Below are 27258 nucleotides of genomic sequence, written 5' to 3'. Positions count from 1 at the left end.
CGCTACGGAGGGCATTTCTCGGGGAGGGGGAGAATTAGGTAAGGCCGCGGTAGGCCGGTGGTTGCCTCCTGCGACCAACAAAACAGAGGACAAGGCCCTGGGATCATCACGGTGGTCCGTACCACGGTCGGCACGGACATCGGGGGTATATTCATGGGGGGATGCGGAAGAGAGTGACTCAGGGGATTCACACAGGTTCAAGGAACACCGTTGGTGGGCCCCACTCTTTGAAGGCTATGTAGCCTGGATGGACCGTACGCGGTTTCTCATCCGTAGGGAGGAGGTGGTAGATTTTTGGTGGGCTGAGGGAGAATTCACGTGGTTTGTATGTATGATGGTGCTCTGAATGTTGGTGCTCATGAATGTTGAATGGAATATCAATCACTTCCTGAAATAAGACCATTCAGTATATATATTAAGAGTTAAAATACCAAAAAACGTTGGACATAATATATATATATATAAAACACTCACCGTCTACTGTTTTTTGCTCAATTATCCCCCGATGTACACCAAAAGTCATCCAATTCTATTCTAGGAACCCATTAGTCCACCTTTGTTAAAGGGTTTATACTCAACAAAAAAACATGCATATGTCATCTCTCTGTTTACCTTAATATATACCTTTTGTCATTTGCGTAATCAATGTATTCTGGTTTTTTCTGAAAAATGCATATTGCACCAAATAATTTATGATAAGTCATGTATTTCTCTATGCTATTAATTACTTAACCACAGTATAGCAAGATTGTTTAAGAAATTTCTTTATACATAAATCCATACACCTAATATATAGTACTCCACATTATATAAATGTACAAATGCATTTATTGATTAATATTATATAAACTCCATCTCATTAATATGAGCCAGCAATTTGCTGTTCTTTAGATATAGGTACTGTATAAGACCCATTTACACCTTTTTAATTTGTTTTAACATTTTTCTTTTAGAATTCTTTTAAGTAATAAAATTAATTTTGATACAATAATTTTTTGTTCCAACACATAATAGTGTTGGATTATGTATTTTTCTTATATATTCATATTTTTCTTTATACTTTTTTTCATATATTCTTTTCTTAATATTTTTTGTTAATATTTCATTATACATTTTTTGTTAAAGTTTTATCCAAATGTATACAATTATTTCTTTTGTGATTAATTTTGTATTTATATAATAGTTATATATTCATTTTTTGTATATGTTATATTTGTAGTTGCCTGCCTGGTGATTTTCAGTAGCCTGTAAATGTTCCCATACAATTTAATGTTTATACATGCTTCCTAGTTAGTAGTGGATCGCATGTCAGGTTTTTATTACTGGGGGAGTTGGAGGTAGCATCTGCGCATGCGCCGATGCGGGGAGTAGGAAGGGAGCCTACGCGGCTCTCGGAGTCGTGCTCTCAGTGTGGAGGCCGTCCTGAGAGGCGTGCCGATCGTGATGAGCGCGGCTGGGGCTTGCGGGGACTCCCAGAATGCTCTGGCGCACGGCGCATGCGCGGCGTGCACGATTCCCATTGGTCTGATGACACGCAATGACGTCACTATTGGCGCGAAAACCCGGCGGGCAGCTGCATTTAAACTGATGATTTTAAAGTATACAGCACTTCTTGAAAAAGTTCTCTCTGAACGAAACGCGTTGAAGTTTGCTGCTGTCCCACATCCAGATGATCTATAAATAAAGGATTTTTATTGCAAGACCTGCTCTTATCATCCTTGCTGTGCGCTGCACACCCTGGCCTGAGGGAGAATTCACCCCTGAGCAAAGAGATAGGGAGTTGCAGGACCGGTGGATTAAGATTGAGCACAGGGAGATAGAGCCCATGGGCCCTGACACACTGTCAGACCCTGTGGATCCTGACGAACCCCTGTCATGGGTGTTACCTGGGAGGGCAGGTAGGGCTGACCTGACTAGGATCAGTAGAGCGGAACGGGCAATAATGGCTCGATATAAGTCTTCCCACGGGTTGGAGTACCCTTATGTCCCTGAACCCCTCATGGAGGAGATAGAAGAGAACAGAGAAAGGTGGCTTAGGGAAACCATCGAGATGTACCTGGTCAGTAAGGGGAGTGAAGTTACTGGAAGGAGGGCAGAGGACAGAATAGATCACCTGATGCGGGTGTGGAGTATAGGGAGGAATATACACAAACACAGGGTGACCTATAGGCCCGAGAGGGGACTGCCTAGGCACTATCATGTCACGGTCCTGAACATGGGTGGTAGAGAGGTTAGAAAACCTGACCCGAGTCACTATTATTAGGGGGTACTAAGGCATTTTGCGGGCTCATGGCTGCTGGTCGGGGCGGGCTTGGCGAAATGTCATTGTGGTCATTTTCCTTTTCTGTTATAATGTACAATCTGTGATGTTAACAATTATGTGTTATGTGTTACAGTGCTTCCTGGAAGAAGGTATTTAAATTTAGGTCCCAGCGAGGACGATGGGATTCACCAGGGGGAGAATGTAGCGGTCATGTAAAATGGCTACAGTCATCTCTCCTGCTGACAGTAAGGCCTGGTAAGTTGTGGGCATGCCAGCAGTAATTATGGAGGTTTGCCCTCACACCCTGGTGAGGTGCCCTGTGTATGGATGGGAGTGGTCACAGGCTCTGACTCCATGGTTAGTGATGTCAGAGGTGTGTCAGTTCCAGAGTATACATAAGGCACAGCACTGTGTCTAAAAGTTAGTTCTGGGGAGTTCTGCGTGGTTCTGAGTAGTTCTGCCAGAGTTCTGAGAGGAGTAAGAGTTATGTTATAGTAGCTGAGTAGGAAGACTGTGTCCAGGGACCTGGCACAGAGTAAAGACATCCCGGCTGGGATAGGGAATCCCTATTAAAGGAGAATTTCACCTTTCAAAGGGAAGCACTGAGGGACAATGAGTGGCTAAAGTAACTACTGCGAGGGGCAGTTAGCCCACCTCAATCAATAAAGATGCTCTTAATTACAAACCCTCTCGTGTACAAGTGGGGAGTGATTGTACAGAGAGGAGCACCACAGAGGAGTTCCTCGCCAGGACCATCCCCAAGTGACTGACGGGACCCTGATGAGGTGGAGGCGCTGCACTGGAACTAGGTAGGACTCAGCACACTACCTCAGCTGCCTGTCTGGACGGGTCCTCCCCACACACCATCATGCGGGAGACTCAGGAGTCCTGTTGCCAACAGGTGCACCACCAGACACTATCACACTGTAATGGGGACCGGTTAGACCACAGGGGCCAATGTGAGATTGGGTGGGTCAGGCCGGTTCACAAAAACCGTTACATACCTATGCCTGAATAGATGCTATGCACTCAAAACAGCCAGGGTCCCAATTATCTCTTCAACCAATTATGCTAATTTAAAGGGCTATATATAAGAACAAACAGGGACACAGATTATCACCCTTGAGGAAGCTAACAGAAGCAAAACACGTAGGGTTAACTTTTGGATATCCTACCCATATCTGAGGGCACAGAGCCTATTGCTGATGAGAGCAAGAGCAGCAGAGAACATTGCTGGTTCCTTGCACATGTGTGGGCGTTACCCGACTCCATAATGTCATCCTGAACGGACGAGGAGGAGAGAGCACATGGACCATGTTGTGAGTAAAAAACCTACTGTGGAGGATACCCCATGTGCTGGGATGTTTCTGAACTTCTGCCAAATTGAAAGTAGCTTTCTATCATTTTCGAAGTAAATATTCAAGCAATACTTCATTACTGCACCGACACACTTTATTCGAGCAAATACCCAGTATGTACCTGGCAGATACCTGGAATGCGCCGCTCCTCACCTCTGACAAGCCCCGTTGCGTTTGCCTTCCCAGCCTGGGTTCATGCCTGGCTGACGGGCGGCTGATCTGTTAAATGATAATGATTAGGATTTAATAGGCTGCAATGCTTCGCGTGTCTACCAGATGGCATAAATTCATGAATTGTAATGCAGTATATATATATATATACTGTGCAGTATTGCAGCCAGCGGGAATAAAATGCTTCAATCCCTGCCTGGAAAATAACGCAATGCACTCGGGCAGAAAACAGTCACAAACCTCAATACACCCGGGTATACCCGAATTCGTGGGACTATCCGAGCTCGAATAAAGTGTGTCGCCAGTGTATGTCTTGTCTCTAAAATGTATGCACAGAAGGATCTTCTTTACAAACTGTTTGGACTAAGCAGTGATAACAGTGCTTTATCGGCCTTAAAAGGCATTTTTTCAGCCATGGAAAAAAAATACAGTGCCGTTTTTTGCCAGTCCACGTGATTCACTAAGCAGTAATAAGTGAAAGCATGCTAGGTCTTTGCACCAACTAAAGGATGGAGGAAAAGAGCTGGACATGAATTAAAGGTTTGTTTATGTTTTTTCAACCACACACTTGATACAACAGACCGCCGGTTGTGTCCCCAGGTTGTTCAAACGGGTGCCTGTGGGCCCCATTGGAGTGCGCTGGTGGTCCTCACAGGTCTTTGGGGTCCCCGGGTTTTGGCGTGAATATCTCTGTGTCCCCCGGGGTCCCGGGGTGTTGACGTGAATATTTATGTATCCCCCGGGGTACATGGAGATCATTCACATTAATTAAATCGAGGCAGAACCCGTTATTGGATCCAAAAGAATTACAATAGCATGACATCCATCTTCATAACTTGATAGTCTAATCACAAACGTTATGAGGGGATTAATTTAAAGGGCAATACTCCCGTGATTAGAAAACAACCTGACAATAATCAAAGCTTCTACCACACCTTTTGAATTTGAAGCGGAGGAATTCGAGGACGGTTGGCTATTGGGTAAGTCAATGTTATACAAACTGCATTTATATGTAAATGTCATGTACAGGTTAATGTTTCATTCTGTTTTGCTAATATATAATGTAACAACAAATAATAAGAATCATTTTCTATGTTGTATGTTATATAAAAAATATATAATCCATGTTATGCAGCTTTAAATTGTGTTCAAATTGTCTTCAATTATTAATCACACAACATTAGGGAATTAGTGGCCAAAACACAGTCATTGCTTCCATATTGCTGTATTAATATCATAGCCTTCAGAGGTGTCATGTTATGTTTTTAATGTTCAACAGATGTCCTCATTACACTATGTCAAAGCTAATAATTAATGAATATCAGATTGTAATGCCATGCGTGGTAATGTTTTAAATATTTGTTCCATATTACATTAACATTCATTTGTTTAAACTGTCTTATAGGCGACTTCGGATATGGAACTTGGCCCTGGTTCCTGACCCACTGGGTAATACTCAAACCCCTGCAGAGGAACATTATAATGCAGCTACGTATCCACCTGCTCAATGATTGAGAGGACATTTGGACTTTTGAAAAGTCGTTTCAGATGTCTTGATAGATCTGTTGCGGCCCTACAGTATTCACCACAGAAGGATGCTGACATTGTGATTTGTTAATGCATTCTGCACAACATTGCACTACGTCACAATCTTCAAGCCAACATTCAGGAGGATCTAGAGGAGGGTCCTCCTGTGCCTCCTGTAGTGGTTAGGGAGCATACAGCCAGTGGGATGTAGACCCGTCAGACTTTAATTGAAAATTATTTCACATGTAAGATTTTCATTTACATATAAGATAATCTATACTCATCTCGTGATGTGTGTCACATTTCATTGCGTGTATCTAATCATAGGATCCTGCTCACTCTCAATTCGACTGCACATTTTCTATTGAATGATCACAAGTTCATCTGACAATGGTATGTGAGTGTTTAACACATTTGTCCTTCTCTAAATCCTGTTTCCCCCCACCCCCCACCTCTAGAATGTGTGCGTCACACAATACAATGCTGAATGTTGTACATTAAGATAACAGATATTGCTGTAGTGATGAATATGCAGAGAACATTCTATTTAGACTTACCAACTACTGTACATTTAAATATATCTAATGTTTTTATCACCTTTAGACTTCATTATAACCATTATATATTTCACTACAATTAGTTATGAGGAGTTGTGATAGCAAATATTGCATACATTGTTATTGTTCACATTCTTTACTTAATTGTATAATTGACACTTAATTAACAATTACAACGTACATTATTTTATTATGCCTGCAGGAGTATGAGCTGCTGTCATGGGGATATCTTGTATCAGTAACCTGGTATGTGTCCTTAACAACACTAACATTTGTTTGATGGCAATTTGACCCACTGCAATAGTCATATTTCATGTTAATGCTTCATACAATTCCTCATATTGAAGTTTGATGAATACATGAACGTTCGACTATAACACAATGTGTATATCTTCACACAACGTAGTAAAACATTATTCATTGTATTTATATGACTTTGCTTTTACATATAACAAAGTTATGATGTACAGTTTACTGTGTCTCATAGCATGAGCGACAACGTTATGTATCAAAGTGTCAATTTCATGTTTTCAGCAGTATGCAGTATGTAAAAGGTGTACATTGTTCTGTGTTTGGATACTTCCATTCACATGATCTTCTGTATGTGGAATGGAGATGTCAGCATCTGTGAAAGAAGTAGATATGTAATGTTACTTATAAATGTACACATTTAAGTAAACATTTCAGCTACTTATAAACACACATCATATGTCTTTTTTGTATTGTAACAGTTGTCTAGTAAACGTAAAAGTTTGCCTATAGAATTTTTTTGGCACATCATAAAACTAAATATTTTAATAATTTTTTTTTGCTAGGCATGAATACGTTATCTAACAAATTTATATGAATTGTCAACAGTTGACAAAGACATCCCTCAGAATTTTTTAGGTACCTTCAGATCCGGGCTTTTTATAATAAAATTACTCCCTGCTCTCCTTTGGCATTTCGAAAAACTTTGTATATTAGAAACAGATACAAGCGGACTAACCTCTCAATTATACAAGGAAGTGATCTGTTCTGGCACTGGGTATGACAGGAAGCTTTCATATACTGTATAGCTTACTGGGAAGCAGACTTAGGGGAAGAACTTGAATCGAAGGATTGGGAAGCAATCTTACTTGCAGCTTCAAAAAGCTCAATCTGCGCAACCTTAAAGGAGAATGCATATAAGGTCCTAATGAGATGGATCTTACTCCACTTAAATTATCCAAGTTCGTCCCAGGTTACTCCCCATTGTGCCAGAGACAATGTGGAGAGCCAGCGGACTTGATACACATGCTGTAGTCATGCCCTCATTTGATTCCCTTATGGGAACAAATTAAGGATTGAATGCAGAGGATTTTTTACCTCGTAATCCTCATGGACCTGTGATTGTTCCAATTGAACAGACCCTTAAAGGGTGTATCCAGATCAACCTCAAAACTAATCACCCACATTTCGTTGGCAATGAGGTGTGAGATTGTGACATTGCGGAAACAGAATGAGATTCCAACTGTGGCCAAAATCAGGAGTAAAATTTGGTTTGTGCGCCAGATGGAGAAATTGTGAAGCTTGGTGAACGACTGGCAATAAATTCCAAAAAGTCTGGCTGCCTTGGTTGGCACAGACAGACATCACAGTAGTGAATTCCACCATGATTTTGCTCTGATAACTCTACTGTAGATGCTTTTTTGTATCGTTATATGGGTCTCTAGACCAAAAATCTCAAGATTGGGACCACACGGGAGCCAGAAAGAACTAACTAAAACAAGAGAGCTAGACCAAGCACTGGATACTTACGTAAGTGACAGGACTAGGCAATACAAGTTAGGATAATGAAAATAGAATATACCTTTAACACAATCCCCGCCCTACCCACAACCCACCCCCTCCTCCCTCATTTCCCTCTGGTTAGTTACTTATGATTTGTATATGATTTTTATGTTAATCAATAATGCCAATGCATCTTGATTGAATGTATGGAATGAAATGTAATATGTTCTAAGCAAAGAATATTAATAAAATGTAGGTTACAAAAACAAAAAGAGAAAAATAAATGTTAGAAGGGTTGGGGCCCAATGTGTCACGTATTGATGTGCTAGAACGTGAGATATCAGGTGTTGCTGTGCCACTACAGATGGTCTGTGATAGAGTACAGGCTATTGGCTTAAAAATGTCTGTTGCTTGCTGAATGACTCCACAGAGTAACAGAATTTGCATTAAGATGTTGGCTTCCATGCTGGACATTTGAGCAAATTTTCGGATCACTCTTAAACAAATGAAATGGTTTTGTGCCCTGTTAATGGACAGGCACCAAAAGTAGAATGACAGTTTTTCCTCTGACATAGTTTCATGGACTAATGAGAGTTGCTGCACAACAGACATAACTGACTGTGAGGCTGGCACACTCAATATATATTGAAGTCCTGAAGGCCCTAGAAAGTTATACCAATAAGAAAATAAATGTATAAAAATTGATATTATGTCAGCGTTTGTTTCCTGACACGTGGCCTGGCAGGACTTACCAGGCCTGGGACTATTTGTACATTGTGTTCCCCTGTATTTTACTTTGTCATTAGACCAAATAAAGTGTTCTTTTTTACCCTATATTCATATATACACTTACATTTGCCAATAGGGCCTTTATCCTCTAGCGTACGGGGCAAACCAACATCCACTACATCTATTCCCTACCCATTGGTATCTCATAAGTCCGGTGTTCCACAAACTACCTATCCACTAACGATCGATTAGCGAGTGCACACAATTGGGGGCTTTTCTATAGCCTTCTCTCCACCTCTGCAGAGATTCTCTGGCTTTCCCTTATATTTTTACATTGTTATTGTGTAAACTCATTTATTTGGCATACAGAATAGATAGCATCATCTACAGGCAGTCCTCGGTTATCCGACACAATGTGTTACTCAAAATGGCGTTGGATAGTGAAACGTTGTAAAGCGAAACATGTTTTCCCATAGGAACACTGTTTAAATGAAAGGTTCCGTTCCTGAAGGCATTTTTAATGCTAAAATACACAAAATATTTTACGCAGACAATAAGATATGCAGCACATACATAAATTATATAGTGCATATACTGTATAATATATAGAATATAACATAATATAAAAATATAATATATTATATTGTATAATATAGTATAATATATATATTATATACACATAAACAACTTTGCAAAGCGTCGTAAGAGCATTGGATAAGCCATTTTGGCGTTGTATAAATGAACATAGGTATGCATTGCATAGCGTTGGATAAGCCATTCGTTGTAAAGTAAAGCGTTGTAAAACGAGGACTGCTTGTACTCTCTACTGGTATACTAGGCAATAATTGCGTGCTTTTTCCTACTCATTTAAAATGCCATAATTTGGTAAAAACCCAAAACCAAACAAATCGAATTTGATTCAAACCAAATACAAAATGAAAACAAGAAAAACATTTTTTAATCAAACCCATGTTCAAACCAATTTTTTTTAAACCTTACCAAAATCTAAACACCATCAAAAGTACCAATCCTTACTCGGATGTCTAACTTAACCAATAGCACCATTTTTTTCTTAGTGTAAAATCATGGGCAAGAGGGAGGCACAACATATCAAAATCAGTTCTATACATTGAATTTGTTGCTCTTCTGTGCGTCACTTTTACGCCAAAATAGCTTTTAACGACACTTTAGATATATAGGCACCTAGGAAAAGGCATAAAAAAGATTACAAATGGTTTTATTTTCTTCAAAAATAGAAATGACAAATATCACAATGGTGGGCAAATCATTTCAAATAGATTTATGATGTACTGACTGAAATGAATTTCAAGATTTGCAAAAACATAAAACTGCCTTATTTTTAAACGTTTTTATAGGGTTTGTGAAAATAACATGATGCTGAATGTAAACTGGGTATTAAATATATTGTAATGAAGAGCTGCTGTGCCAAACGTACATTAATGCATTTACATGAGGAGTTCTTATAAAACAGTAATTGAAAATGTATTTCTCATGTCTGATGGATAACAAATGTTGAACAGCATTTGCTTTGTTAGTGTAGGTGTTATTAATGTGATTTCCACATCCATTTAAATGCAAATCTCCATGCAAATAATCATTTGAAAATGAAAGGAGGAATGTGTTCAAGCTGGAAGAATAATAGGATGCATAAATAGGCTCTCAACTAAAGGCTGCTCACAGAAAAATGTTTATGCGTTTCAAAACAAAATAATAACTATAGCATGAAAAAAATCTCAACATTCGAACAATATTTGTTTTGTATAGAAAAAAATATTTTATGTGGCTATAGCCCCAGTCCCAGTGGGTTCCCAGTGTCCCCTTACCTCTGTGCCTGTTGCTGGGGGGGCACGGGTGCCAACGCAGGGGCATCCCACCTTCGGGGGTGCAGTGCAGGTTGCCAGGGGTGCAGGAAGCACTCCGGTGCTCTGGAGGCTCTGTGGCAGCCCGAACACTAAGGGAGCCACCAACTTGTGAGCCATTGCACATGCGCGGAGGTTCGTGCATGCGCAAAAGGACTTGCGGCGGCCATTACAAGGAAAGCTCTGTGCAGGGACTACAAATCCCATGAGCCTTTAGGGGAAAAGTGATGCGGCGCGGATTAGCCAATAGGGCGGTTGCAATTAGGTAGATAGGGAATGGCAGTTTGTAGCGCGAGGGAGCTCGCGCTGTCAGTTAAAAAAAAGGGACAGTTGAGGCAGTTGAGGAGAGGGACAGTTTAGGTAGTTGCGGGAGAGACAGTGAATAGTGAATTAGAAGTAAGTTAGAAACTTACTAGTAAGTTAGTAACTTAGGAGTGAATAAGTTAGTAGCTTAGTAAGTTAGTAATTTAGAAGTTAGTGAATTGGAAGTTAGTGAGTTAGGAGTTAGTAAGTTAGTGAGTTAGGAGTTAGTGAGTTAGGGAGTTAGGAGATGGTAAGTTAGTAAGTTAGTGAGTTAGGATTTAGTTAAAGTGAAAATCAGGAATAGGGTGGGTTATATGTGCAGGGGTCTATGACATGTGAGAAGGACTCCCAGTCAGTGCAATGTCATGTATACATGTATTGCTTCCCCATTAAATCCCAGCTAGTCCCATACTCACCTCACCTTGTGTTTCTGCAGGGACCGGCCATAGAATAGGGACATGGCCCTGTACAATCATCAGAGTTGCAGGATACAGCCAAGACGCAACGGCATCTTGGCCCTTGGTAAACTTGGACCCTCACGTGAAGAGTTTCCCCTGAGAGGACCGATGCACCGGAGTCATCAACTACCGTTGGGTCCATGTACCCCGTCGCAGGACACGGCGCACCCGGCATCGGATGCACCCGGCAGGTACCTATCCCAACAAGTGCATCAACAGATAACTGGAGAGCGCTACTCCTTACATTTTGGGTGGGCTGGACACTGGGGAAAGGGACATCAAGGTATTGGTGCCTAGCACCCAAAGTACTGTTGGGACATTCACTGGGGGTTTGGGTTAGGTGCTCTTTATATATTATGTGTGTTATGTTACGTTGCATATTTATTATTATATGTACTGTCCAGTAAATACTGCTACATATATATATAGCATAGCCTCTTGGCCGCTACTTCTCTGCCTGGACCTTTCCAGTGTAGGTCCTGTTAGGTACAGGCAGTGGAGGGGTTAATTCCTTCTTTAGGCTCTGTGTGTGTATTGCAGACTTGGATACATTTTAGGTATCCAAGAACAGGTCTAGCAACTACGAGAGAGTGTCCGTATGAGAGAAGGATACTGATTGGTTAATCTAAAAGTGAGTGATCACCAATCAGTATTCAACCTGCTCTCTTAAGGGGCAGGGTTTCTGTCACAAATCTCAGGCTATAAATCAGGGCACTCTCCTAAATTCAGGGTTCCTGGTTGTCATTCTTTCTCCTCCCCCTGTGGAGTGAGCACCATAATCCTCCATCCCACCAGGAGATGGGAGGAGAGTCTAGCAGGCCTAACATGGGCCTAATGCCTGAGTCAGGGCTCTGATAGAATGGGAGGAGAGAGAAAAGGATACCTCTGTGCTGTGCTTATATCATCTGCATGCAATAAAGAATCAGTTGTATTAGAACAAGCGGGAGTCACTGTCTTGCTGCTGAAAGAGGAACAAAGGTGTCAGTATGGGCCATCCACTGCTCATAACAGAGGATCCATACTGTCTGGAGGCGCTGCACCGAGGAAGATCAAGGTAATCTGCACCCCTGTCCTGATTCTCCCCACAGCATCGCGGAGCACTCAACCCTCCTGTTTACCAACAGGTACAGCCCAACACCTCACAAGTAGCCAGATAAGAAGCAGACCCCCCCCAATATCACTTAGGGTGGGGGTACAAGGGCTACATATACCTTGTGTGCAATTACTAACTGTATTGTCTTGGGAGGGGCTATCCCACTGCGTAAGGATCCTTCCCAGGTGGAGGCGCTGTTAGCATATTTATTACACACACCCCAGGCTCCCAGCAGCGGAGGCTCAGACTCCTGTGAGCCACAGGTATTGCACCACATGCACAGTAGTCGCCTTATCTCCCAAGGGGTGGGGAACGAGCGCTACATGAAAATACATGATGGTTAAAAAAAAGTGCTGTGGGAAAAATCCAATGGAATTGGCACACCTTACAAAATATGACTTTGTTTCAAATATATTCAGGAAATATACCGAATGTTTGAACTATAAAGTCCTCTGTTATAATTATTTTGAAAGTGAAAAATAATTCATTCAGTGTTTGGATGCTTTTTCTAGAAGATTCTTTAGGAATTATATGGAATGGAAAATGTAAAGATGCTTCTTAATAGTACAGTAGATCAGAGATTTATATCTTTCTGTGAATAACAGGTCATTTACACATTGTGAAACAATTACATTATTGACTTTCTGTTGGGCTTTATTGTTCTAGCATTTGAAATTCAATGTAGTATTTTATGTTCAGTCAAACAATTCTGTATTCATTTTTTTTGTTAAGATAATTTACCAGAACAGATACATTGAGATATGTATGTCTTTCTCAATTACATCTTGAGAAAGCAGAAAAGATAGTAATCTTCCCACGTTTGTCTATGCAAGGCCATCACTATTAGCTAATAAAAGTGCCAAAACATTAAAAAGGAAGACATTGCCAGCATTAAATCCATACATTATTCCAAAGTAATATGTCATTGTGAAGTTTATAGACCATCTTGCTATGTGAGAAAGACTCCCAGTCAGTGTAATGTCATCTATATATGTATTGCGGCATTACTGTTCCCCATAACCCTAATGTGTTTCCTGTGCCTGCAGCTGGTGGCCGATGTGTTGATAGGGATGACCATGTTTGGGCATCTTGTCCTAGGTCTCCGAGTCAACAGTGCCCTGTTAATCTCATCATCATGTCTTGATTGTGTGCAGAAGCGAGGATAATCAACCACCCGCTATGAGAGTCTTTGGGCCCCGGATCAGGGCTATTGTTTTCCCCAGATTTGTCGGCATCTCATTGAGTGGGGAAAGAGTATATACACTGCAGATAATGAGGGATTTTCAATTCTTATTTTGTGAGTTGCTGTCCATTACAGTGGTCGGTGTCTGACCATGTAAGTTTAGTTAGTTTCAGACATTGAGACAAGCGCATGGAGCCCACTGAGGTCCTGTACCTGGATGCCGACTTTTCACGTAAAAGATCCAGGAAGAACATTTGGGGTAAGATTGCTTCGACAGCCTCCTCCACCTAATGAGCTAAGTTTCCCTGTATCCCTGTACTTGGTTAAGTATTTCTGTGGCTGTTGCATTGTGTTTTTCACTGTTTGTTCCAGCTAAATTAACTTTGATTTATTAAACCCTTGCATTTTCTCTAGTGATTATAAGATCCCGAGTAATCCGATTAACATTGATAGTGACAGTCATCACCACTAATGAATGCAAGACATAAACATGTGCTAATAAGTAATTGTATTTGTACATATAATAAATAGAAATTAGTATTATATATAGTTATAATGTTCATAGCTATTAATGCCACAATACAAATAAAATTTGAAATTGTTACAGTATTGCTGTCAGAAATATATGTGAGTAATAAATACTCTCTGCAAAAGCAAACATGTTCTTCTGTAGTTATGTGTGGTATTATTTACAGTAGGATAACTTATGACAGATTTGCAAACATGTTCACAGTATGAAGAAGACATATATGAAGTTAGTGTCTGCGCTAGTTCTAGCTTAAAGGCCTTGAGGTAAAAGTGTCTGGAGGAAATATGCTTAACAAAAATGAATAGCTCTATTAACATGGGTACTAAAGCAGACTAAGAGGTAAATTTATCTTGTCCAATGTGGTACAATTAGCAGAAACCCCTATTGACTTGAATTGGGCTTTTCTGCGATCAGTCACTTTAGAAAATATAAAATTACAGCTTGGGTGCCTTGCTTTAGAAGTAAAATAGTTTTAAGATTTTGACATTGTTGACTGGTAACGCCAGCCAATCAATCGATACAAACATTTTGTTTGAGAAGTAGTAGGAAGTGGGAGATTCACTAAGAGCCAATGGGAGGTATCGCTATTGACTGGAGTACCTTATTCCTTAATCACATAAAACAAATAGACCTGGCGCCTGGAAAAAAAACAGTGAATCTCTGACCATATATTAATGTCCAGATAGGTATTCCTATGATGGTATCAAAATGTCCAGATAGATATTCCTGTGATCCTCAAAATGGTCACACGGCAGTCATGGAAAAGAGAAGACAAAACACATCATAGCATATAAATGATGAGTGCACTTAACAAATTTGTACTGTTCAGATTTTGTACTAGGCAGCCTGGCCTGTATATATAGGTTTGTCACAAATTATCAATAAGTAGTAATTAAGTTTTAGCGCTTAGATAACTATATTTTTCTTATTCCTCAATGACAGTAAGATTCTTCTGGCCTGGGGTTGCAGAGAGAAGTGGGTTGCCCCAGGTGCAGCCGTGTATGGAGCTGAGATGACTTAGCATTCCATAAAAGTAACAAAATGAAAATAGATTACTTATTCACAACATTTTGTTATTTCATTAGCAGTATATATTGTTATTACAATTATACATTCATGCCTTGAGGAAAATATATAAATCCACTTTATTATTGTGGCATGCTGCTAGTCTGTATATAATGGGTGACAACTGTTATAGAGCAGTTAGCGCAGCTCACCTTGGAGGGTATAATCTGTAAACAGCAAGCTACATTTAGAGTTCAATTAGTAGATTTTCACCAAATCTATATATTTTTTTCATTTTTAAATAAGTTTTGTTTGTCAGCTTAATTCATGAAAGAGAATATTTTTTGAATTGGCTTGAAAAGGCTCACGTAAAAAAATGCTGAGGTTATCAAACATTGTGGAAAAGCTATTTGGACCATGTTTGTGAAATTGTGAAAGGTGAATACAATATTTATAATTAAAAACTGAAATGAAGCTTGACTTCCTAAAATAAGGCAATATTGATCTTACTATATATTTTTGAAGGCGTTGTATGTGGCTATGTCTGTATGTGTCTCCCTGTGTCCCTCCCTGTGTCCCTAGCGGCAATCCCATTGGACCTTGGGCCAAGCCAATGAGATTGCTTCCTTGGCCCGCCCGCCCCCGCACACCTCTCATTGGCCTGAGGTGGAGTCACGGGCCAAAAGTCACACACACAGACACACACACACACACACACCCTCCCCCCGCTCTCCTGCTCTCCCCCCGCTCACCCCCCCCCGCTCACCCCCTGCCCATTTACCCCCCGCCCCACTTATCCCCCCCCCACCCACACACACAGAGCATGCACTGTGCGGCTCTCCCCTCACACAGGCCGCTCCCCCCCTCCCGCCCCCACACACACAGAGCACGCTCTCTGTGGCTCTCCCCTCACACAGGCCGCTCCCCGTCCCAGAGGCCGCTCCTCCGGCTGTCTCCGCCTCTCCCCGCGAAAGGCGCAGCACCTCCTCACCGGAGCATCTCAGCCTCTCCGCTGAGGAGCCCGAGGTGGAGGAGGAGGGCGGCCAGTACCCGGAGGAACAGAAGCGCGGCCATGTGCAAGGTGAGGAAACGCAGGGGAATTACCGCATCCCTGACTCCCCCTGCCCTTTGCCCCCCACCTACCCTCCCTGCCCCCCCTACCCTCCCTGCCCACCTGCCCCCTGCCCCCTTTGCCCCCTGCCCCCCCTGCCCTTTGCCCCCTGCCCCCCCTGCCCTTTGCCCCCTGCCCCCTTTGCCCCCTGCCCTCCCTCCCCTGCCTTTTGCCCCCTGCCCTCCCTCCCCCTGCCCTTTGCCCCTGCCCTTCCTCCCCCTGCCCTTTGCCCCCTGCCCTCCCTCCCCCTGCCCTTTGCCCCCTGCCCTCCCTCCCCCTGCCCTTTGCCCCCTGCCCTCCCTCCCCCTGCCCTTTGCCCCCTGCCCTCCCTCCCCCTGCCCTTTTTCCTTTGCCATCCCTCCCCCTGCCCTCCCTCCCCCTGCTCTTTGCCCCCTGCCCCCCTACCCCTCCCTGCCCTTTGGCCCCCCCCGCCCCTCCCTGCCCTTTACCCCCCCTCCCTGCCCTTTGCCCCCCCGCCCCTCCCTGCTCTTTGCCCCCCCCACCCCTCCCTGCCCTTTGCCCCCCCCACCCCTCCATGCTCTTTGCCCCCCCCCCACCTCTCCCTGACCTTTGGCTCCATCCCCCTGCCCATCCCTGCCCTTTGGCCCCCCCCGCCCCTCCCTGCCCTTTGCCCCCCCCCCACCCCTCCCTGCTCTTTGCCCCCCCCACCCCTCCCTGCCCTTTGGCTTCATCCCCCTGCCCATCCCTGCCCTTTGGCCCCCCCCGCCCCTCCCTGCCCTTTGCCCCCCCTGCCCCTCCCTGCCCTTTGTCCCCCCCTGCCCCTCCCTGCCCTTTGCCCCCCCCCCCAAGCCCTCCCTGCCCTTTGCCCCACCCCCACCACCCCTCCCTGCCCTTTGCCCCCCCGCCCCTCCCTGCCCTTTGCCCCTCCCTGCCCTTTGCCTCCCCCGCCCCTCCCTGCCCTTTGCCCCTCCCTGCCCTTTGCCCCTCCCTGCCCTTTCCCCCTCCCTGCCCTTTGCCCCTCCCTGCCCTTTGCCCCTCCCTGCCCTTTCCCCCCCCCCCCGCCCCTCCCTGCCCTTTGCCCCCCCCCCGCCCCTCCCTGCCCTTTGCCCCCCCCCCCCGCCCCTCCCTGCCCTTTGCCCCGCCCCGCCCCTCCTTGCCCTTTGCCTCCCCGCCCCTCCCTGCCCTTTGCCCCCCTGCCCTTTGCCCTCCCCACCCTTCTACGCCCCTTGCCCCCCCCCCCCGCCCTTCGACGCCCCTCCCCCCCTGCCCTTCCACTCCATGCCCCCTGCCCTTCCACGCCCGGGCAACGCCGGGTATATCAGCTAGTGTTACATAAAAATGAATGAAAATAATTATTAATAATCACCTCTTCATTAGTGTTACCTGCACTACTGATCTGTGCCCCGGTTATGTTCAGCTTAGCCCTACAATTTGGTCCCCATGTCATACCGCATGCTCCACTTGCTCTTTAGGTTTTCCATACTTACCTAAAATTGATTCATTAGTTACGTACTAAGCCTCCTTCTGTTATAACAAGGATTTGCCGGCCTCTAAGGTGTATCGAAGGAGAGTGTTTAGAACATAAAAATGTCTTCTACAGTAGCAATAGATTTTGTCTTTAGAGAGATTGGTACCATATACTTTGATAAAAAAATGTATCTTAAATTGTTAGAAAATTACAGAAAATAATCGCACAAGTTACAATAATTACTGATGCAATATGATTCATTCAATGTTATTCGTTATCATGTTTGAGTAACATAAATGTCCTGTATGGAATATTTAATAACATGATATTACAATTTAATATTGGGGATTTGATCATACCATACTCAATATATATTTTTACGTAGAGCATTACATGTAAGTATCTTTGAAAAGTGATGTAATTTTAAACTCAACATTAATATATTTATGTTATTTCATTTTAATTCAGTTATGCATTTTGGGATGCTGGAATATTGTTTTGACATTCTTAACTCATCATAATATTGAATTAAAAAAACATGATCTAATCTGAGTTTATTTCCTTTTTTGGCTACATTACTGTGACTATATTTGGTCATTTGTGTGAATGTGTTTAGATTTTAGATATAAAGCTGATATGTTTAAAACCTAATTAGGCCATACAGTATGTCTATCCACATGAGACATGTAATACATTTTAGTTGTTTATTTTGACTTTTGCATTAGCTGTCTAGGGATATGGATATGTTAAAGGTAAATTATCTGTAAAAGATGCAGACAAAGGGAATTAGGTTGGAAGGGATGAGAAAATAGTTTGAGACAACAGACTTGATAATAGGTGCCAGAGAGCGGAAATTAGAATTCACAGAAAAAGTAGACACGGGGAGTGAAAATAAATAGGGAACGTGAGTGAAAGAGTATTGTAACTAAGGAAAACTTATGATGAGCAGAGAGATGGCGAGTTCACGAAAAGAGAGAGACAATGGAAGATAAAAAAAAAATCAAGTTGAAGGATACTAAGGATTTAAGCTATTCTTTCACTCATCCGGTGAACAGTATTTAAACTATATTATCAGTTACATTTTTCATACTAGTCACCCTGACATGTGATTTATTCATATTTGCTAGCATGTTTATAATTTTATATTTTTACATCATTTTGTTTTCATATTCAGTTCTATTTTTTTTAAATCTCAAATAAGGCTACATGCTGTATATTTTAAGTGTATTACCCAATTATTGCCTGCACACATGAAATGAATGCTTCCTGACATAGTGTACCAGTAATGGCTATGTGTAATGCATTGTATTAGAATGTTCACATAGTCCTTCAGGGTAAATGTAACAATAAATTGTGTGCAGAGGTCTAATGTTAGGAGAATTATGTTGTAATGACAGTTCTTAAACTGTGTTTATAATGAGTATTAGGCATTTAGTATTTTATTTTCCAAAAATGTGTCAAGAATCCTTAAAGCATAATTTAACACAACTGAGATGCCTCAACTTGTTCTTAATAAAACACACTTGGAATCTACAGCATATTCCTAATTCCACTGTGTACTGTTCTTGTGTATTACTATACATCACAGAGTGTCATTAATCATTCTAGCAGGCACTTTATCTCAAAGGAGATGCAGGGAAATGATAATGTTTTATATGAGTAATTAATCCTGAGGCAGATGTGGTTTCTAAGACTACTGCCTTTAGAGAATTGACAAGTTTCAGAACATACACTTTAATATACAGTAGGTGGAGAGGTCTATTTATTAGAATATCAATTATTCTAAAACTTATTTAGTACTAGTCCACAGAAGGCTTACAAGCATGTTAAAAACTATAATATGTATGTATGATCACAGGATTATATTTAAATATTCATGCTGAAAACTCAAAGTGCAACAAATGCAACAAACCATAGGCTGGAAGACATTCATTTATTCTTAATAACAAACTAATTTTTTAAGTGTAAGAAAATCTCATGTTTTTTCTTTTTACATCAAGATTGCAGTAAAGAGAGGTTTAAAAAAAATAAATGTGAATCATATTTTTAAATTCTCAAAGCATCCACCATATTTTAAATGTAAACCTAAGAGTTAAGGGGATGTATAAATCATTTTTTTAAAATTCATTTAGTACATCGGCCTGGAGTCATCAAACTCTGTTAAGGAAAAAGCAACCTTATTTTTATTGTGCAAGTCATCAATTTTGTACCGCTAAAAATAACGCATTTTTTATCACGGACGAAAATATTTACTCATTTTGGTGCTAGTCATCAAGTCCCAATATTTATCTGAACAGGGCTACTGCCCCAAAATATTAAAAAAAATATATCACCGAGTCCATGCTGTCATTAGCCCTATCTTGCCTATGTAAATAATGGCAATTATAATTACTATTATATACATATTTAACATAAGCTAAACCAATATGGAATAGGTGTTAAATATTAACTACAACTCGTGTAACTATACATTAACTGCTTATTAGCCCAAGTGGTCAGCTACTTATCCCACATCCCACACTTCCTAAAAGAATTTCCATAAGAACTATATTGACAAGTTGCCCCACCCAAGGAGAGAATGACAGCCAGCTCGCACCAAGGGATATGGGAGCGAGAGGCTGCAACCACCGAGTGGATCCAACTGAGTGGATCCAATTCCCCAATGGGTACAGCTGAGTGTTATCTTGGAGGGCCACTGGGACCTGTTCTTAGATAAGCTAGGCAAAATGCACTTAACTGATCACCCGATCAACACTGGAGACCAGCAGCCACTCAGAAAGTTCCCCTATCGGGACTGTTTGTAGGATAGGCAGATATCAGGAGATATAGGAGATGCTGGCCTTAGGGGTGAGTACAAGGTCCCAGAACCTGTGAGCCATGCTGGTAGTCATACCTAAGAAAAAAGATATAATTAGGTTCCGTGTGAACTACTGGCTTCTTAATTCCCAGACCCTCACTGATACCCACCCAATTTACCATATGGATGTGCTGGTCGAGTACCTCGTGGGGGCCTGATACCTCATGACCATAGATCTGAAAAGGGGGTATTAGCAGATCGCCTTGACCCCCAATGCCCGAGAGAAGTCAACCTTCCAAACACCAAAATGCTTATAGGAGTTTACCTTAATGCTGTTTGGAATAAAGAATGTGACAGCTACATTTAAGAGGCTAATCAATTGTTTGCTGGAGAGGATGCAGGTGTATGCCTGTGCTTATCTAGATGAGTTGGTTGTATTCTGTGAGACTTGGAATGAATACCTCCGACATTCAGCTGCTGTATTGAGTAGGATACAGGATGCTGTCTGATTCTCAAACCTTCAAAGTTCCATATCAGCATGACTGACCCCAGTAGCTAGGGCAGTGGATAGACTCAGGTCATCTCAGGCCAGAGTCCGCCAAAGTTGAATCCATCCTCCGATAGCTGACCGCCGTTACCCAGAAACAAGTTGCTTTCTGTGGGACAGCCGACTACTTTGTAAATAGGGAAAGGGGGGAAAGAGGGTGGATAAACCCCGCTCAGCCGTTGGATTACGAGAGGGGAACTGGAAGTGGTGCTATCTGGGATAGAGAGTGGACACAGGAAAAACAAAAGGCAGAATCCCTATTGATGCACTCACTTAGGATAGGGCTCAAAAATAAAAAAGTTTTATTGATAATTAGGAAAAACACGAACTCCTTGGAACGAAACACGTGTCGGGTGCGACGTCCTGTGTGACGTCATTTGCGTGACCAGCTGGCAGTAGCTCGGTCTGTTTCCTCTCACAGCATGGTGTATGTCTTTTAGCTGCTAGTTAATCCAAGATGTGGGCCATACGTGGATCCGACTAGCTAGCGCTAGAATTTGGTGATATAGCTCATACTTGAAAGGGATTTCTGACCGAAGTCTGCAGGTACCAAGCATTCAATGCTTTTCGTAATGGGAAAATAGCAACAGTCACGAATAACTTTGACTGAGTGCAGCACTTGGCTAATATTTATGACTAAGGATTTGAGGTAGCGATTCAACTGTCTTATGCATAGCTTTATCAGGGCAACTGTATGACCTTAATATGAAATTGTCAACTGGCACAGAATACAGCAGCATAAACCATACAGTAGCTGCAGCTACTGAAATAAATCTGTGCACCTGCTCTGTATGTGATATATACAAGAATAAGCATCAATAGTGACACACTTAGTATCACATCATAAGGCACTTTTGACTACCTCATCTTCAGTTGTATATATATTTATATACACAAGTGTCTTTTCCCAAGGATCTCATTCCTGATCCTATGATTAACATCAGAGCAACATCATATACTATCTGGCCCCATATACCTGGATCACTGGTTGAAATATTATCTTAGTGTTCAGCTATATGGTATAATAGAGGCCTTGTATACAGTACACCAGGATTAGCTGTGGTAAACATGCGCTACTGTCAGGTTTTAATCAGTTTGTGTTTTTCCTAATTATCAATAAAACTTGTTTTATTTTTGAGCCCTATCCTAAGTGAGTGCATCAATAGGAATTCTGCCTTTTGTTTTTCCTGTGTACAGCCGACAACTATCAGAAGTTCATGCTCCAATACAGAATTCTAGAAACAACCCTTACCGATAACTTAAATGCAGCTCCCCCCCCCCCCTCAGTGATCAGATCTGTGGCATGTGATGCTGCCTTCCAAGCCCTGAAGGTGATCTTAATTGTACCCCCATTTTATCCACCTGACTACCGCAAGTGAAAACTGGTCAAGATAGATGCATCTATATTTGGGAAAAGGGGAGTGTTGTCATGTGAGCAAGCATGCGGCTGAGCATCCCATTGTGTATTTAAGCCGTTACCTCCTTGACAGAAAAGTGACTTATGCCACGATTGAGAAGGAATTTTGGCAACTTAAGAAATTCCAGTCATGTGACTATGGACAGGAGTTAATGGTGGTCACTGACAACAACCCCTTAAGTTGCTGCACCAGATCTCTGGGTATAATAGGAAGTGATGTACTAAAACCTGGTCCTTCAGCAGTATCATTTCTCTATACAACACTGGAAAGGCAGTAAGCATGGCAATGCCAATGGGCATCACACAGGATGACCAAAGAATAGTTACATACATAAAAGAGAGCGCAAAAAAAAGGGGTTGTAATTTTTAAAATACCACTTTACGTAAATTATGAACAATACAGTACATTCACTTACATTACAAATAATAAGATGTTACCACGCTGTCCACAATATCCCTGTCTGCCTGCCAACCTGTCAGATGAAAAAACAAGCAGTCCCGCTGAATGATAAATGTCCCGGCAGACTGAGACCACAGAAGGAAGTGCTGTGCAGAGTATAGGTATAGTGGCTGCCAAGCTCCAAACAACCTCCAAACATGAGCAGGCAAAGCAGGGAACCGACGCTGGCATCTGACGTCACAGTGTCCCACGTGGTAGTTCACTACTCTTCGTTAGGGGGTGTAATCACTGGTTGAAAAGGACTGTAAGATATACCACACAGTCCCACACTATTGGTTACCCTCCAATCTACTGTAAGTAATTAAAATGCACAGGTGCTAAGTGTTTAAGATGCCATTCAAAACGAAGTACAATAAACATAGACATACATACATGATCATATTTCTTATACCATACATTACATTAACACTCTTAAATTAAGAATACCATAATCCTTTCAAATCTAATAAATACCATTAATGACACATTAATTAAAATGTACAGTATATACTCATTGTTACCCACCAATGAATTATTATTTTAAAATGATTGAATACGTAAAAACTTGAAAGGCTGAAATTCAAAGAATGTGTATAAATTAGTAACACATGACATGATTAATGATTATAATGGATCCCCCATATACAGTGTAAAGTAAAAATAGGGAACCCCAATAATTTCCCAAATCTCCAATGTCTAACCTCAGGGGACTATGAACATGGAACATGAAAACTGATCATCAGGGGAGAATTATAATGACAACCACTTAGATCATCATTTCAAAAAGGGATATAGTTCAATGATTTCATTTAACCCAAGGGGTGTTTTACTAAAGATCCAATACTGCTCACGCTGCAACAGCTTGAGATCCCTACCACCCATCTTGGATCTCGAGGGATTACTTCTGACCCTATAAATCTCAAATCTCCATGTCTCCCCCCATGGTGATCCAAAAAATTTTGGGCCAAATTATGCATTTTCTTGCTTTTTTCCAATAGTCTCGCATTTTTGATCCCATTAATATGTTCCCCAATTCGTACTTTCAGAGATCTAATTGTTTTCCCAATATAATGTTTCTTACGGGGACAGTCAATCACATAATAACATAATTGGTTAAACAATTTATAAAATGTGACATCCTACAGTATGTTCTTCACCTGTCACCTGATATACCACTACCTTGTCCTTTACCATGTATTTGCACATTACACATTTCCCACACGTGTAGTTACCAAATGGTTTACTTAAAAGAATTCCCAACACCTACCGTTGGAGTGGGTTTGTTAAGTGCACTAGGTGCCAAAAGGCTCTTAAGATTTGTCGCCTTTCTAAAAACAACCTTGGGTTTATTGGGAATAATTCCTCTTAAAACGGGGTCCATTTTTAAATTTTTTCAATGATTGTACATAATTTGTCTAATCTTAGGTTCCTGTTTGCAGAAATCAATTCTCCACTAGCGCAATATTATATTTATTCGTATTCAGGTAAATTGTGAATGATTCCAATTCCGGTGTAGATCCTGACCACACGGTCAGGATATCATCAATACACCTTCTATCATATTGAATTAATTTTTTTTAAAGGATGTGAAAATGTGACTATTATATTTTCATTCTTGGTCTTGCTGTTCGGTATACAGTGCCAGTTACATCATTACGTACACCAGTGTTAGGACCACATACTGTGTAGTCAGTGACTTCAGTATGTTCAGCTTAGCCCAACACTTTGATACCTATGTCTACTTAACTCTGTGCCCAGGACATACTTGAAAATGAGAGGTAACTCTTAATGTATTACTTCCTGGTAAAATATTTTATAAATAAATAAATACTTGCTTTTAAGGTTTTCCATACCTACAGTACCATAAAACTGATTAATTAGTCATGTACTAAGTGTGATGGGGAGGAAAGGGTTAATACCTGATTTGCCATGCATTACTGTTGTTGCCCGGTCCCCGCCATGTCTGCAAGGGTAAAAGACAAGATGCATTGCTTGCCATACCCTCTAACCAACACATGATGGCAGATCTTAAATGTAAGGCAGGAGGTATTTTTTTTGTAAGACCAAGCAGGAATTACTTGGACATCAAGCTGTGATATGGGTGAATGAGCTGAGGCTATTTTTATGACCAAGCCTCAAAGGGCTGTAGGTATTTTTATGATGGAGCCTCAAAAGGCTCTCACAGATTTAGAGTCCCCCTGTCTAAAAGAGTGTCATTATGAAAAGACCCAGAGACCCATAATGTATACAATACTGGCATACTGATGCACAGCAGATGTCAGGTTAGTGACACCTCTGAGTCAGAAACCAGACACAGTGGCCCCAAGTTATGGGTGTAGCCCAGGTATGCTAAGTGGCATGGGCGTCAACCTGACCCATGCGCCCTGCCCACCGGACAGCCCTTTTGACCAGTCTTATGAACCGTGGGTAACTTGGCTATTCGTGGTTTTTTTTGTTCCCACGAGGGGATTAGATCCACATGTTAAAGATAGCTTTGGGCAGTCTATAACAGTGGTTTTCCAGGTATCCCCAGTGTGATTCCTGAATTTTAATCCATGATGTAAAGATGCAAGACTTTGTTCCAGTACAGCAGCAACCAGTCTAGGAGTGAAGGGGTTAATAACCACATAACCACAAGACTTTTAAAACCAATGCTGCATTTCTTGCGCAATTTCTTTTGTTTCAAAGGACAATTTCTTTCATTCCCTTATTCCAGTAAGTGTTGTTTTGAAGTGTATTCTGCAGATGTGTTTGTCTATTAAGGAAATAAATCACAATTTATTTTGCAACTTGTTCTGTTCAATCAAGTACCCAGAAATATAAATGTGTTGATAAAAGTTGGTGTCATCGTGACAGGCTTTTAAAAAACTGGTGGCAGCTGGTGGGATACTGATTGAACCTATATTGCAGTTTAATGCGGGCTCTGTAATATAGTGAGGACCTTGTAGCTTGCGAGCTCCTCAGACAAGTAGCAACTGACACACACTTCTAAAGAGCACGAGAGACTTCACGGTTCCCTTCACCCATACCCCGAAGGCACCATGAGCGATCACTCAGGAAGGTTCAGGTCGTGGACCAGAGAGAAAGTCGTGGAGAAATGTGCGGGGTATGGCTTACCGACAGATGGGCGGTCGAAGGCACAACTGGAGGAGGATTTGGAGCATCATGAGGACCGCAGGGTCCTACCAGAGGGGCAAGTCCCCGTAGCTGCTGTGTTGGCTGACGCTATTCAGCCCGGAGTGGAGGAGGTCCCTCCAGCTCCGGGGATGTAAGGACATGAGGAGAGTGCTAGTGACCCCCCGGTCGTGGGTGGCTTGGCGCCAGGGGTTTGCGGACGAGGTAGCAGTGGCGGCTGCCAAGCATGCTGTCCCTGGGCTCACTGCACTTCTGGCTACATGGGGAACAGGTGATAGCACTGAGGAGCGGGTACAGCTCCTGACAGCAGTGTTCAGAAGAACCCACAACTCCTACCTTGAAAACGGGGAACAAGGTCTTTCCCGGGCGGATCATCACAGCTTCAGCAAGTTCGTGGATGGCACAGATGACCTTGATACGTTCCTGAATGACTTCGAGACGCAGTGTTCCCGGTTCCGAATTCCAAGAAGGGACTGGGTGGTCAGACTGCGACCACTGTTATCTGGCAAAGCCAAACGGACTGTGATGGGTATTCCACGCGTGGATGCCGATGACTACGGTCATGTGAAAAGCAAGCTGCTACCCCAGTATGCCCTGACCCCAGAATCTTACAGGGGCAAGTTCCGGACCGGGGTAGTACTCCCTGGAGAGTCATACAGCACCTATGCCAGTAGGATGGCTTTGCACGGGACTCAGTGGGTGGAGGGGAATGGGGTTACAACATTCCATACCCTGCTGGACTTATTCTTTCAAGAGCAGCTGCTGCAGCAGCTTCCACAGATGTGAGGGGATGGGTCTATGACCATAAACCTCAGACCTATGAGGATGCAGCGAGAATGGCAGATGAATATGTGGCCAGCCGAGTTGCAATGAAGGACCCTGTAGCACCAAAAGGAGCGGGCCGTGCGGCCCAGGGCGCTAAGGCTACCCCTCCGTGGACACACCAGCCTGCGGCAGCAAACAGCGCACCCAAGTCTGCAGAGTTCAAGCATGAGAGGCGATGTTATTCATGCAATAAAGTTGGACATCTGAGGCCAGATTGTCCAGACCGGGACCGGTCCAAGGGACCCCATGAGGGGCAACGCTCACCAGCTGCGAGGACGGTCGCCCGTGTGCGACTGGCACACACAGAGGAGCCAAGTACAGCCGTGGAACCAGCCCACAGAGGGATGCCCAGTGGAGAGACTGCACTTGCCACCTCATGACCAGCAGCGGAGAGCGGGGGACATCAGGTTGCTCCAGTCGGGATGCAGCCCAACGATGTCCGGCAGAAGCATCTGTGGAAGGTGACCATCGGAGACCGGCAGGCGGACAGCTTGCTAGACTCTGGTGCCACCGTGACTCTTGTTCGCCCTGATATGGTGTGGCCAGAGGATTTGCTCCCGGGCACCGGGATGCAAGTGCCATGCCAGATGGAGGACCGTGGTCACTCCAGGTTGCCTGGGTCTTTTTGGACTGGGGTGCCGGACGTGGCATGAGGGAGGTGGGGTTTTTTCCTGGGTTAGATGCTAAGGACTTGCTGGGTAACAACCTAGGACATGTTACCTGTGTTTTTATCACTGAACTGGCACCTGT

The 27258-nt window shown here is 42.7% G+C and overlaps 1 long non-coding RNA gene across 3 annotated transcripts in view; it reads right to left on the bottom strand.

The window, feature by feature from the left end:
* Nucleotides 1-6407: 6407 nt before the first annotated feature.
* LOC142470169 (uncharacterized) overlaps nucleotides 6408-27258 on the bottom strand; it is a 244087-nt gene continuing 223236 nt past the window's right edge. For 2 of the 3 annotated variants that reach the window (XR_012789192.1, XR_012789203.1), the window contains one exon: nucleotides 6426-6501. This is a non-coding gene — a long non-coding RNA (uncharacterized LOC142470169). Of the gene's footprint in view, nucleotides 6502-27258 lie in introns of all 3 variants that reach the window. The other variant, XR_012789207.1, reaches the window with a different exon arrangement.

Source organism: Ascaphus truei, chromosome 1, assembly GCF_040206685.1.
Source record: "Ascaphus truei isolate aAscTru1 chromosome 1, aAscTru1.hap1, whole genome shotgun sequence".
Classification (NCBI taxonomy): domain Eukaryota; kingdom Metazoa; phylum Chordata; class Amphibia; order Anura; family Ascaphidae; genus Ascaphus; species Ascaphus truei.
Note: the sequence above shows the minus strand (reverse complement) of the source record. Positions and strands in the feature narration are given on the sequence as shown.